The sequence below is a fragment of the Macaca fascicularis genome, chromosome 17 (assembly GCF_037993035.2).
Source record: "Macaca fascicularis isolate 582-1 chromosome 17, T2T-MFA8v1.1".
NCBI classification, from domain to species: Eukaryota; Metazoa; Chordata; class Mammalia; order Primates; family Cercopithecidae; genus Macaca; species Macaca fascicularis.
The window spans coordinates 81,756,480-81,769,461 of record NC_088391.1 but is presented as its reverse complement, the minus strand read 5'-3'; the positions used below and the strand labels follow the sequence as shown (position 1 = coordinate 81,769,461).

The 12,982-nt window shown below is 35.6% G+C and overlaps 1 long non-coding RNA gene and 1 pseudogene across 1 annotated transcript in view; both read left to right on the top strand.

Moving 5' to 3' along the window:
* LOC102122603 (uncharacterized) overlaps window positions 1-12,982 on the top strand; it is a 514,820-nt gene that overhangs the window by 408,502 nt on the left and 93,336 nt on the right. The window lies entirely within an intron of this gene.
* On the top strand, window positions 10,481-11,295 carry LOC107127980 (mitochondrial import inner membrane translocase subunit Tim9 pseudogene; annotated as a pseudogene).

Sequence of the window (12,982 nt, the reverse complement as noted above, 5' to 3'; positions counted from 1 at the left end):
TTCACAACTGTCAAGAAGCTGATCAGTATCAGCTTGAATAGCATACATTCCAGAGAAATAACAACTCACTCTGTTACACTTCTTGTTGTTTACCATTTTGACTCAGTTTTAATGGAACCCATTATCTTTTTAAAACAAGTATTTCTAAAATATAATTAATGCAGAGGAAATGGTAACTTGTGTTTTCCTCTGGAAGTTTAATATTTTGTATTGATAGTTGTGATCACAAAATATGATTTCACAAGAAGAAAAACTCACTGTTCATTAGAGTTCTAAAGGTTTGTCACCTACAAATAAAGGGGTTCTGGTAAATTCTAGATGTATGATTCTTACAGATCTATATGTATGACATTAATAAGTATATATACTTCACCATCAAGTACAACTGGAAGAGAAAATCTTCTGACAGAGATGATATCTTATGATTCTGCACATTTCAAATCTTATTTACACTACCCATATACCTCCAGTGCTAGGTAATCTCTGGCACTATACACTCAGGTTATTATACCAGCTAAGAAAGTAAAGTGGGTAGCAAAAATATTCCTGAAAGTCTTTCACTCACAGAAGGCTAACAAGAATATAGTATACTTAAGAATCACCTAAATATAGGCCAGTGAATTCAAACTATATGTATTGCCAATTTCACTCTCTTTGCCAGGTCCCTAAAATGCATGCAATCATTCTAATACCACCCTACTCAAGTGGAGGTGTGGTAGAGAGGAAGTCAGTGTGGAAAAAGGCAGTGTTCTTAACCGATTGCAGCTAAAATATTTCTGTGAATTTGTAAAAAGTAGATGACAGGTCTAGCTTCTGGAAATGTTAGGATATTATATAGAAAATTAAAGCTTCTTCCAAACACAATGATGCTTTCCAGACAAATTATTATTGTTTTTTTTTAAAGTAACTGATTGAAGACACTGTAGGGTGATCCAAACCAGGCAGAAACCAAAGGGTACATGATGCTTGAAAGAAGAAAAAGACTGGGTGCAGTGGTAGACCAGCCTCAGGAGGCTGAGGTGGGAAGATTGCTTGAGGCCAGAAGTTTGAGGCCAGCCTGGACAACATAGTGAGACCCTTTTTCTCTCCAAGAGAAGAAAGAAAGAAAGAGAGAGAGAGAGAGAGAGAGAGAAAGAAGAAAGAAAGAAAAGAGAGAGAGAGAGAGGTTGCATGAAACCTAGATCTACCCAGCGTTTTTCCTTCTAGACAGTTCCCATAAAATAGAGCTCAAGCAAATCGTGGAATCATAATGGAATAAGAAGCCAGAGGCCAGAGTTCAAGGTCAACAGCAACTAGAAATTGAGAAAAAAAATTAAAGAAGAGGGAGTTATAAATGAGGGAGTCAAAAATCTGGACACAAACTCTTCTCGGACTCTTGGCTGTTTTTGAACTGTCCATACATTGAGCAAGACTTTCAAGCTTCTCAGAAAAAGCAAGAGCTTGAAGGCTGACAGAGCCAAGTAGAAATAGCCAAGGCACTGACTACTAAGGAGAGAAAATGTAGAGTTTCATTCCTGCCAGGTAAAAGGCTTTTTGAAGAAATTATCAAGGTGGTACTAAAATTTATATGGAAATGCATACACGTAGGATAGTCAAAATGATCTAGAAAAAACAAGAACAAATAGGAAAGGTAACTGCCTCTGAGTGTAGGATGTACTAGATGAGGTCACCATGGAACTACCTGGGGTGATGGGCATGATCTATAGCTTCATAGAACTGAATTGGTGGTTATAGGAGGATACACATTTGCCAAGATTCACTGAACTTGTTGTGCACTGTAAACATGTACATTATATTTTTACCACATATTCTTCAGTTATAGGATATTGGAAAATAATGGGCTAATTTCAACACGTCTTGTGTCCTTGGAGTAATTTAGACAAGTTAGGAGCCCTGAAACTAAGATTCAATAGCATCATGAAAACCCTGTGTGGCCAGGTGTGGTGGCTCACGCCTATAATCTCAGCGCTTTGCAAGGCTGATGCGGGTGGATCATTTGCGGTCAGGAGTTCAAGATTAGCCTGGCCAACGTGGTGAAACCCCATCTCTACTAAAAATACAAAAATTAGCCGGGCGCGGTGGCTTGTGCTTTAACCTCAGCTACTAGGGAGGCTGAGGCAGGAGAATTGCTTGAGCCTGGGAGGTGGAGGTTGAGGTGAGCCGAGATCACGCCACTGCACTCCAGTCAGGGTTAAGAGTGGGACCCTGTCTCAAAACAAACAAACAAACAAACAAACAACAAAATCTGTCTTTGGAGTTGTTCTACTGTGTCTTCTGATTTCTGTACATTCAAGTAACCGCTGTGGGAATCTCAGACTGGTTCTGCCCCTCCCACATCTCTTATTTGTTCTGCCATTCCCACCTTTGCCTCTGCGCCGACCTTAGATGCACTATGAAGTTTTGGCAGATCTTGTTCTCTCCCGGAGCTCTGAAACTTAGCAGAATTGTGGCATGTTACACCAGATCTACGTTTTCCTTTAGGTCAGCAAAAATCATACTATTTTTTACTTGATATGCTGGAGCAAATGGATGATGTCAACAAGTTAAATTTTGGCCATCTATCTGCCTAGAAGTACCAAATTAACATTTTTTTCTACTCTGCTTGATAGCATGCTCAGGAAACTCTGGGCTCTTGCAATTTCTCCAGGGCATTGTAAGTGCACAGGTTCACCACTGGATCTCCAAGTATGCTGAGTTTTTTTCATCTTTAACCCTTAATTGGGTTCATTTCAAAGGCTTGAGTATAGAGGAGAAGACTCCCTCTAGTCTCCAATGTCATTTGTTGTGAGGCTGGTTAGAGAGGTTTGAAACTTCACTTTATTTCTTAATATCCAAGTGACCTGGGTGAGATAGAAATTTCAGGTCTGTATAAGATTTTTATAAAATGTCGCCGGGAAGGTATCTATAGAATAGGTATAATTACAGCCTATGGCTCCCAGTGTTTTTCAGAGGATTAAATAAAATAATTTAAGATATTTTACAACTCTCTTATGTTGTAAGAGTTTAACATAATATTTAGTACAGTTTGTATTTAGACTACAGTTTGAGAAACAAATGGATATTATCAGAAATTACAAAATTCCGTGGTGTCTTAAATCCCTGAGGCGTTGGGCATGAAATACGCTAACTGTGCATGAATAGGGAAAAAAGTTACCGAGCAACAAGAAATATGTGAGGGGAAAACACACCACTTTAATATATAAAAATAGTGCCCTGAGATTCACTCCTCCAAGCCACAGTTTCCTATGTGTAAAATAGAGAAAAAAATTAGTTATCGTATTACATAGAAAAATTATTTATTTTTTTTAGCGAAATGCCTGACATACAGTAAGCAGTCAATAATGTTAAGTAAATTGACTTGTATAATCAATCATTTTCTATGAACTCAGAGGAGAGGAACATGTACAGGAATATATTTATCAAAAATACAGTGTAATAACAGGCAATTTCAAGTTATCTCCAAAGTATTACCTAAGCAAATAAGCCATCCACTGTGAATATTGAGCCATAACTTTTCTAACTTAATGATGACTTACACTAATGTACTACATCCTATTTCATAAAATCCTATTATGCTAATCGTCTGAAGGAATCCTGAAAACCTGTGAGTCAGATATCTCTGTTAATGAGAGGTTACAAGTCATGCCAGAGATGACACACGTCTCAGTGTCAGCACTGAAATAAAACCCAGTGTATTCCGATTCAAAGTCCCTAGTCTCTTCCTAATCCAGAACTTTTTCATATGTAAAAACAAAGCAAGCTGTTTCTGACCCATCCCTATTTTCTTAATTAGGACCCCCTGAGACTGTTCTCTTATCCAAGTTCTTTTCGGCTTATTCTTCAATGAAAGTTTTTGAGTCTCACCTTTTCTAATTAATTTTGAAACAGAACAAGCTCGTGCATTCTTTATACTGGTTCTGAGCTACCGTAGACTGAAAGAAAGGTGGCAGTATGTTGTGGGCATGGTATGTCTGAGAACTTACGTAAGAGAAATAAATGGACTTTAGATGTGTATGTCTGTTTAGAAACGGGCAGGAAAGAAAAAAAGAACATGATTTTCGTTTATCTTCCTTTTAATCAAAGCGTGAATTTGAGGAGATCAGGTCCATCCCTCAAGGCAGAAGGCTAAGGGCTCTGTAATCATCAGATATTAATCTATGCTAGGACAGACTCTACTGTCTACCTCATTCCTGAAATGGGGCAAATTCATCATTTAAAAACACATCTTTGGTTTACCTTATAAAGAGATGAAAACTTACATATAGTAACCCTAATAATAATTAGTGATATCAAATTTTATATTTTGCCAGTGTTTGTTTCTTTACATATAAATGTTATAAAATAACCAAGACATTAACAGATACAAAGATTTTTATAAAAATAGAGAGCCTGTGCACCATGATGATAAGTATAGTACTTACCAGCATAAGAAATACCCTCTAAAGTAGTGTTGGCACATCTGAAGTTAAAATGGACTTTTCCATCATTATTCCTTTATGAAATTTTAACATTTTGGCCAATTTATTATGACACTGCAATTTTGGGTGAACTTGAATGAGTTCATGTGTTTGTTAGGATACAATATATTTATGTGGAAGCATGTGTTTTGCTTGAGTAATATAATTGTGAGATCAAATGCAGATTTGAACATTACTATCTAACAGCAATATACACATTCACGACTGAAGAGTCTTGTAAGCTAAAATCCTGGTATTTAATTCCAAATTAAGAAGTACTAACATCTTTGTTGGAGAGGGCAATATAAAGTGTCTGAATCATGTCTTGCTGTTATAGGAAAAAAATGCATCCAAAGTAAGTATTCAAGTATCTCATACTTGAATGTTAACAATTACATAAAATAAAGAGCATGGTGAGGTTGCCTGCATTTTACTGTAAAACAAAATATGGGTTGCTACAGCTTACAAAAGGAAAAAAAAGGTAAAAAGGAAACCTGTACAATATTGCCTTAAATAAAAAGATAATTCTCTAGATGAAGCTCTAATCCCTAAAAGGTCTAAGTACAATCAAGAATTATCCCCAAACCAGTAATAGGAGTGGCCTAAAAAGTGATAGAAAATATTGTTGATTGTGGTATCACTCCCTGGAAATAAATGTAAATGTTACTGATGAGTGTCCATTTCAAGGCCTTCCAAAGGCCTAAGAATTTGTAATCAGGGCTTATGGTTTTTCACTGAATTGGGAAATAATTCTTCAAATCTGCATGGTATCTTTTGGGTTCTCCCTCTATTGTTTCTTTAGTGAAATAACAGAATTGGTCTAGGATGTGATTCATGATTACTAAAGAATGACAGGGTCTCTTGGCAGTTCGGGGTAAACTCTGGTACATGTCGTTGGAAACCACATACCAGACATTTGTGTCTTTTTCCTTCTTCTAGACTTCAGCTGCTGGTAATTCTGTGTGACCTCACAGGGCACAGGAGAGATTCTGGGTCTCTCAAGGTCTGCATGGGTCCACAAGGTGTGACCAGCATCACTTCAGGACTTTGTCACTTGTCTCCTGTGGCCTCATGGCTAAGTCATGGGCAGAAGAGAGCTCTTCTCTGGTCTGTGACAAAATGTCCCTTTATTCCCATGATGCTTGACTTTTGATATGTCCTAAGGAATTTAAAAAACTATATTTTCCTTCACAAAGCCTGGCATTCAAAGATTTTTCTGCTGCACCTTCAAAAATTCTGTTTTGGATACCGGAAGTTAAATAATAAACTCTGCTCTAACAATCCTTATGCCCTGTCTTTCAAAGCTTCCTCCCCTGTACCCTCCTCATCCCTGTAGATAAATGCCTCAGGAAAACGTGGAGAAGATCAGTATATGAAACTGTATAGGAAAAGAGTATACTAATTTTAAAAATAATATTACCTGTGTTATATATGTGTAAATAATTATTAATATCTTGACTTGAATATATTGGTTTGAATTTCTGACTACTTTTACTTGGTCATTAGAAAAATTATTTTCTTATATTATAGCGAACATTTTAATATATTTTAAAAATTATAAAATTGCATTCTGGAAAGCTTGTGTGAGGGAACCAGCACAGTCTTGTCAACCTTATCTTGACCAATGAGAGAAAAAGAGGGCAAGAAAAAGACAGAGAGAGAAAGAAGATGAGAAAGACACACACACACAGAGATTTGTGCTTCATTGTAGTCACATAAAATAAAGTTAAATATTGGCATCTTTGTTCACATTCATTACCTACGTTTTTGTCTATTCCTGAATCTGGCCATTTATAAGACTGAAATTTCTGTGATTTTCTTATCAATGTTTAGGAAATCTTTATACACAGAGCATATCAAATATCTGTCATATTTATTATAGTTCATTATTTTCCTTTAGTTTTAGATTTTATCATTCTGATTCTATTGTTTGTTGTAATTTCCATAATCCTTTTAGGCTTTAAATTCTGCAAGTAAATGAACCACAATTATTGCATTCTTGAATTAATCCCAAATACTCCAGAACAATAGCTTCAGATATTTGTTTCTCAATAAATATTCTTCAATAAATAAATATTTGAATATTTCCTAGTCTTAGCTTGGATTGTATTGGTATAAGTCCTTATGGCCATCTAAAGAAAGATAAAATAATCAAAATGGGGAAAAGAAAGATTCACCCTTGACTGTGTAGAGTGCTTTGGCTTACTTACAATTTTTCTTTTCAGTTATAAGAGCAACTTTTTTTTTTTAATATAAATCATTGGAAACTCTAAAAGGAAACTGAAAAAGAACACAATTTACCATTCAAAACATTATTGATATTGATGTTTTAAATATTTTAAAATATTTTCCCATTTGTGTATAGTTGTATTTACATTTAGTTTACATTTTTTATGTATCTGTGAACATAGTGAATATGTAAATGATTATTCCTTTTAAAACTAAATATGTAAAACACTGATTTGGAGACTGAAGGGAATAGTCTTCCTCATGTGTTTCAAGAATGATAATTTCATCTTTGTTTACAAATTGATATTGACAACTCCTTTGTTAAGTATTGTATCCTCTCAGTTGCTAAGATCAGCATTAGTTTTTGACAGTCATTAAACTTCAAAAAAGTAGGCCTTCAGCTGCTGTAAGTGATTTTAGTAGCCGCAGATTAAGAAAATTGATAGTGATAAATGCCATATGAATTTGTATTTCATATATATTTTATAGAATACAAATTCATATATATTTAAAGTGACATATATACATATGTATCAGCACAAACTGGAAAAACGAACTATTCAGTATATAGTCATGCATATGGATTTTCAGACCGTTTCTGACACCTGTCTTCATCACAATATCTTCCTCCCACTTGAACTCCTCTATGGCTCACACCGTATGAACCACTGTGTGAGGATGACAAATATATCTGTCAGTCACCCCCAAAATTTATAATCCCATTAAAGTAAATTAACTCCACTTTAAAAAGGTTGATTCATCTACATTTTTCCTCAAAGAGATTTAATCTCCTTATTCTCAAAGCAGACCATTTTGAAAATTACTTCCTACTTGTCTATCTCTCAAGATAAAGAATGACTTGAGTTCACAGCAAAATCCAATGATAATCTGCAGAATTATGGGCTACTTTACCCCAATCTGTGTAGGATACGTTGACACATGTCTCTATGGAGAGAAATGTGGGCATTTTCAAAAGACAAAAGAAGAACGTTTTGTTTTTTTATCAAGGAGACCTTTCAATATTTTAAGTGCTCCTCTGAAATCTCATAAAATGTTTTCTTTCTCTTTAAATGTCAAGGTAATGTTCTTATGACTAATGTAAAATCAAACTCACAGCTCATTCTTTGCACCTTAAATGACATTAGCAGGTCGAGACAAACAATCATAAATAGGTTTTCCTGAGACTAAAGTTAAAACAACATTACCTTCAGAACTTAAATTCTTAAATAATGAATAATAATTTTTAAAATAGTTTCTGCTCTACATATTTTTAAGATATGAAAGAAATTTCAAAGTACCAAAAGGGCAAAAAGACTCTCAGATGTTCACCACAAATTTAATTGCATATCCAGCAGAGAAGCAGCTATATTTAAGTTTGTCTATTATTACTCAAATAATCAAATTTGCTTAACTATGTGAAATTATGCCAGCAATAATGTATGTTATATTTTATCATTTGCCACATTTCCAAATTATGCTACCAGGGTTATTTTGTTCACAACATTCCTAGGAAGCATGTAGATTAAGTATTATTATCCTCATGACAAACTCAAGGCAGAGATCACAGAGCCCAACTGAAGATCACACAGATAATTAATGCCAAGGATAGGACTGAAAAGAAGATGGTTTCATTGTGCCAAATTTTTGTTCAACTAGATTGCCTGTCTCTACCGATAATAATATGAAGTGCTTTATAATAGTTAATATTTATAAGGTAAGCCTTAATTATTAATTCTGTAGTCAATGGTTGGTATGGTTTGGCTGTGTCCCCACTCAAATCTCACCTTGAATTGTAATAATCCCCACATGTCAAGGTTGAGGTCTGGTGGAGATAATTGAATCATGTGGGCAGTTTCTCCCATACTGGTCTGGTGGTAATGTATAAGTCTCATGCGATCTGATGGTTTTATAACTGGGAGTTCCCTGCACAAGCTCTCTTGTCTGCTTCCATGTAAGATGTGCCTTTGCTTCTCCTTTGCCTTCCACCATGATTGTGAGGCCTCCCCAGCCATGTGGAACTGTGCATCTGTTAAACCTCTTTTCTTTATAAATTACCCTGTTTTGAGTATGTCTTTATTAGCAGTGTGAGAACAGACTAATACAATGATCTGTATAAAAATGTGAAGAAAACAGATTGTGAACACTGTAGCCAGGAAAATATAATACTGGCATAGAATACCAATATTAATATAAATAATCATTATGTGCCAGGCAGGAGATATATACAGTCAACTCCACATGACCCCATTCCTATGGTTTTGACTGGAGGCTGTCCAGCACATTGCAACTGAGATGGTGGCCTTGATAATTCATGAATCATCATTAGAGCCATTCTTCCCTTTTCTTGAAGAATATTGCAAGTTTACAGATGAATGTCTGTAAATGAATGCCCTGTCCTGTAGGATCTAAGTAGTTTGACAGCCTTCCTTTATTTATAATAAAAATTGCCTTTCTCTATTGTCTAATAACATGTTTCCCATTTCTACATGAGGCTTCATCAGAATACCCTTTAGTGCCTACATTTCTTCCAACAGACTATACGTAACTATTTATGTATTCTTTAAGAAGATGGAATCAGGCCGGGCATGGTGGCTCACACCTGTAATCCCAGCACTTTGGGAGGCTGAGGAGGGTGGATCCCGAGTTCAGGAGATCAAGACCATCCTGGCTGACATGGTGAAACCCCTTCTCTACTAAAAATACAAACAATTAGCTGGGCGTGGTGGCAGGCACCTGTAGTCCCAGCTCCTTGGGAGGCTGAGGCAGGAGAATGGCATGAACACGGGAAGCAGAGCTTGCAGTGAGCCAAGATTGTGCCACTGCACTCCAGCCTGGGTAACAGAGCGAGATTCTGTCTCATAAAAAAAGAAGAAGAAGAAGAAGATAGAGTCATTATCTATAGCCCTGCTTTTTTTCTTTGTAGTCCTGACCAGAATCACCTTTAAAGCTGCCTCCACATTTTTTCATATTGGTTATAGCAGCAACCTACTTGTCAGTATCAAAAACTTTCTTCATCAATTTTGGCTGCCATAACAAAATTCTATGGATTGGATGACTTAAACAACAAATATTTCTCATGTAAATATCAATATAAATAATTATCAATATTTATATAAATGATAGTATTATTGTCTATGAGACTATATATATATATATCCCATTATAAAATTGTCTAATAAAGAGATGTAATAAATTAATAACAAGATTCAGCTATATGCTGCCTACAAGAGACTCATCTCACTTTTAAGGACACACAGAGACTGAAAGCAAAGGGATGGAAAAGATACTCCTTGCAAATGTAAACCGAAAGAGGGTAGAAGTAGCTATACTTATATCACATCAGATAGACATTAAGTCAAAAATTTTAAAAAGAGACAAGAACACTATAGGCTGGGCGTGGTGGCTCACTCCTGTAATCCCAGCACTTTGGGACGCTGAGGCGGGCGGATCACGAGGTCAGGAAATCAAGACCATCCTGGTTAACATGGTGAAACCCCATCTCTACTAAAAATACAAAAAGTTAGGGAGGCATGGTGGCGAGTGCCTGTAGTCCCAGCTACTCAGGAAGCTGAAGCAGGAGAATGGCATGAACCCAGAAGGCAGAGCTTGCAGTGAGCCAAGATCACGCCACTCACTCCAGCCTGGGTGACAGAGCAAGACTCTGTCAAAAAAAAAAAAGAGAGAGAGAGAGAGATAAGAACACATATAATGGGTTCTTTCCCATCTGGCAGCCGCAGCTCCTGTCCTGACCCTGACCCGCCCTCCCGAGGCTCAGCCATCCCCCAACGCCCCCCAGCCTTGCACTGATGTCGGATGCAAGAGCCTGTGCTTAAGTAAGAATCAGGCCTTACTGGAGACATTCAAGCAAAGGTTGGACAACTACTTTTCCAGAACAGAAACGAAACTCATGCATCAGAAAAGGTGACTAATAAAGGTACCAGAAGAATATGGCTGCACAAATACCAGAATCTGATCAGATAAAACAGTTTAAGGAATTTCTGGGGACCTACAATAAACTTACAGAGACCTGCTTTTTGGACTGTGTTAAAGACTTCACAACAAGAGAAGTAAAACCTGAAGAGACCACCTGTTCAGAACATTGCTTACAGAAATATTTAAAAATGACACAAAGAATATCCATGAGATTTCAGGAATATCATATTCAGCAGAATGAAGCCCTGGGAGCCAAAGCAGGACTCCTTGGCCAACCACGATAGAGAAGTCCTGATGGATGAACTTTTGATGAAAGATTGCCAACAGCTGCTTTATTGGAAATGAGGACTCATCTGATAGAATCCCCTGAAAGCAGTAGCCACAATGTTAAACCATCTGTCATGACTTTGGCAAATGGAAACCACTGGAGAAACAAAATTGCTATTTACCAGGAATAATCAAACTAGAAGGTCTTATTGTTCAATGAAATAATAAGATGCAACATTTGTTGAGGCCTTATGATTCAGCAAGTTGGTCACTTGATTAGAAAAATAAACCATTGTTTCTTCAATTGTGACTGTTAATTTTAAAGCAACTTATGTGTTCAATCATGTATGAGATAGACAAATTTTTATTACTAAAAGTAAAATAAATGGAAATATCACTGAAAAAAAAAGAACACATATAATGATAAAGCAGTAAATATATATGTACTCAACATTGGGGGCAGCTAAATATATGAAACAAATATTAAACGATCTGAAAGGAGAAATAGATTGCAGTATAATAGTAGTAGGGAACTTCAATACTCCTCTTTTAATAATGGACAGATCATCAAAACAGAAAACTAATAAGAAAACATTGGACTTGAACACCTTTCATCAAGTGATAATGGACATGTATAGAACATTTCATTCAATAGCAACAGAATACAGTCTTCTCCAACATACAAGAAACATTCTCCAGGACAGATTATATGTTAGAGCACAAAACAACTATAAGAAAATTTTAAAAAGCTGAAATTGTATCAAGTATTTTTTCTGACCACAATGGTAGAAAATTGGAAATCAGTAACAGAAGGAATTTTGGAAAATTCACAAATACATGGAAATTAGACAATATACTCTTGAACAATAAATGGGTCAATGAAGACATTAAAAGGGAAATTTACATATATTTTAAGACAAATGAAAATAAAAACACATTATACCCAAACTTATGGGACACAGCAAAAGTGGGTCTGAGAGGGAAGTTTTTAGCAGTAAATGCCTACATCAAAAGGGAAGAAAAATCTCAAGCAACTTACAGTTACTCCTTGAGGAACTAGAAAAAGGACAAACTAAGCCCAAAGTTAGCAGAAGGAAGTTACAAAGATCAGATCATAAGTAAGTAAAAGAGAGACAAGAAAAAAGTGAAAAGATAAATGAAACTGAATTGAATTTTTGAAAAGACAAAGTTGACAAACGATTGACTAGATTCTGGGAAAAGGGGAGAAGAAAAGAAAATTAGAAATGAAAGAGTAGACATTACAATTGATACCATAGAAATACAAAGGATAATAAAATATCACTATGAGTAATTACATGTCAGTAAATTAGATAACCTAGAAGAAATGGATGAATTCCTAAACAGGGACAACTTACCAAGACTGAATCATGAAGAAAGAGAACATTTGAACAGACCAATAATGAATGGGAAATTGAATCAGTAATAAACAGTTTCCAATTAAAGAAAAGTCCAGGACCAAATGGTTTGACCGCTGAATTCTACCAAACATTCAAGAAAAAGTTAATACCAATTCTCCTCAAACTATTCCAAAAAATAGAAGAAGAGGGAATAATTCTACACAATTTTTAGGATGCCAACATTACTTGGATATCAAAGCCAGACAAGGACACTACAAGGAAACAAAATTACAAGCCAGTAGTTTTGATGAACCTCAACAAAATGCTAACAAAGCAAATTCAACAACATTTTAAAAGGACTTATGCACCATGATCAAGTCTGATTTATCCCTGGGATGCAAAAATCATTCAACATACAAAAATCAATAAATATGATATATCATATTAACAGAATGAAGAACAAAAGCCATATGATAATTTCATTAGATACAGGAAAAGCATTTGACAGAATTCATCATCCTTTTATAATAAAAACTCTCATCAAATTAGCTAGAACAGGAATATACTTCAACACAATAAATACCATATATGAAAAGCCCACAGCTAATATTATACTGAATGGTGAAAAATTAAAAGCCTTTTCTCTAAGTTCTGAATTGAGAACTTATGTTTCTTTTCTTAATTCAAAAAGTATACCTATTGCTTCTCTTCAATATAGTAGTGAAAGTTCTTGCCAGA